Raw genomic sequence first — 2,290 nt, forward strand, 5'->3', positions numbered from 1 at the left:
GGATGTAGAGATTGTTTAAAGATAAAATCTAAAAAGAAAACACAAAGAATAAAATCCCAAAGGGTAATTTAAGTGAATGGGAGAGAACCTCATGAAAGGAAGAGCCACGTCAGTAGGGAATTGAGAACCAGAATAGTTTCAGGCTCTCAGGAGGCACGCAGATTGAATGATGATTGATGACAGCTATGGGGATTCTCCCTAGAAAAAATATCCATTCATCACTTGTTCCAGCACTTTCACAAGAGTCCTCACACCACCCTTGAAGCCCATTTCTGGTCCCCTTTGAGTCCATGGACCCCAGGTTCTGAATAGTGGAAATCCGTAGATTACCTGCAAGCCTCCTTGTAGGCTGTGGTTGTAAACCCACCTCCAACACCACCACCACCAACATCCCCTACCAAAAAAAAGCCCACATGGTTTTATCAGACCAATTTACTGAAAGAATGACCTGGTTTTCATTCGCCTTCTATCTGGCACCATCACCATTAATTATAGTAATTAAAATGAAGGGAATAAAAAAGAAAATGAAAGATAACAGCTTGTATTCTAAAACCAAACCCTCAGTATTGAAACCAGAAGTCCAATGCTTGCTTTTTTGATTCATTGATTTTTGCTAAATGTTGGTCCATTTATAGCTCACCATATCTTTGCAATTTTTAAGAATGAGTTTTTCTTTTTTTTTTTTCCAAAGAATTACATGTTAGCAGATTTTTGATTGACTTTTTTATATTTTAAAATGTAATGCATTGCAAAGTTCTGTTTTTTGGGGGAAGAAGTCTCCGTTTTGATTTTCTTAAGCAATTATAGTTCATCTTACCTGTTTTCAAACAATAAATCAGATCCACTTCTCATAACGACTGGCGTAATAGAAAACCTAGTAAAGCCCAAGCTTTTCACGAATTACACCTGATTTACCCGTCAAACTAAACATGGTTAAACTTCATTTGGACAATTCACCATTGGTGTCAGCGGATACACAAAGGCAAACCCCTGACCTCTGGGTCACATAGCACTTTTTACAACTTCAATTCCATCTTCCATCTCCCACGGTCAAAAAAGGTTGCGGTCGCGAGTTTCCTTTTGAATATTTGTATTTCGTAATCTTACGCATATTCATTCATGCCATCTGTAGTGTCAAACCCTTTCGAGCCTCATGCCTGCATCTTACAGAGCCTTCCTTGCCTTGACAGAGGTTACTCATATACCACTCCACACAGTCTGACTTCTGGGCCTGCATTTGGAACCTCTGTGCTTTTTTGCCTCCCTAAGTATTTCCTTTTTTATGCAGTGAAATAAAAATAAATAGAAAAACGTTAAAATGCTGGGTCTGCAATGCGTGAAAGGAATTATGTCCCTGTTTTCTAACAGAAAACAGTTTAGCAGTTATCACTCCAAAACCACCAAAAGAACTCCAGGACCCAGCCTCTCCTAAGTGCGTGGTGTGGATAAATGGCTGAGTAAACAAGCAACAAGTGAATTGCAAGCTGCAGGAATGGATTTGAGAAAGTGGAGAATTCCGGGGGGTCATCAGGCATGGTGGGGTCTGCCAAGGTCTGTGCTGCCTGCTGCACGGAAACGGGGTAAACCAGCTGCCTCGTTTTGAAGGGGTTAGGTTATGCAAGGTCACCAGCAGTGTCTGCTGATTACACAGTTCAAGTCTGGGAAGGACTGAATCCAGCCCAAGAGTTGGGTTCTATTTTCCGCTCTGGCTCTAAGCATCTCAGTTTACCTATCTAGAGTGCGGGAACCTGCTCTTTCAATTCACCTCTGTGATCATCCCAAGAAGTTATGGGTACAATGAGCGCTTTATATAAAACAAAAAGTGCTGGAACAAAATAATGGGTGAGGCAGCAATTCTGGCAAGGTGTGTCCAAGGTACGCCCTCCAGGGAGCATTTCTTAAACTGGATGTGCACTGAGGTCTCCTGGGGATGTTGGTGATATGCATATCCCGATTCATGGGTCTGCAGTGAGGCCTGGGATTGGTGATGCCAGCGAGCTTCCTGGGGATGCCATGCAGCACGTCCGCGGACCACATGGAAGCAAGGGTCTAGAAGGGCCACATCTGTTTGTGGTAGGGGAGGGACTAGTGGAGAGAGGGAGGGAGCGGATGGGGAGACTGGAATTAAGGACGGAGGAAGGGAAACCGCTAGCAGAGAGTCCGAGCCGGGAGGAGAGGATGCTAGGAGGAAGGGGACGCATCGCGCCGGCTGGAGGATGCGCAGAGCGAGGCGCGCGGCGGCGGGGACCGGCGGCTGCGCGGCCGCGCGGGCTGCGGGCGGGGGCGGGCG

This window comes from Mustela erminea, chromosome 12 (genome assembly GCF_009829155.1).
Source record: "Mustela erminea isolate mMusErm1 chromosome 12, mMusErm1.Pri, whole genome shotgun sequence".
NCBI classification, from domain to species: Eukaryota; Metazoa; Chordata; class Mammalia; order Carnivora; family Mustelidae; genus Mustela; species Mustela erminea.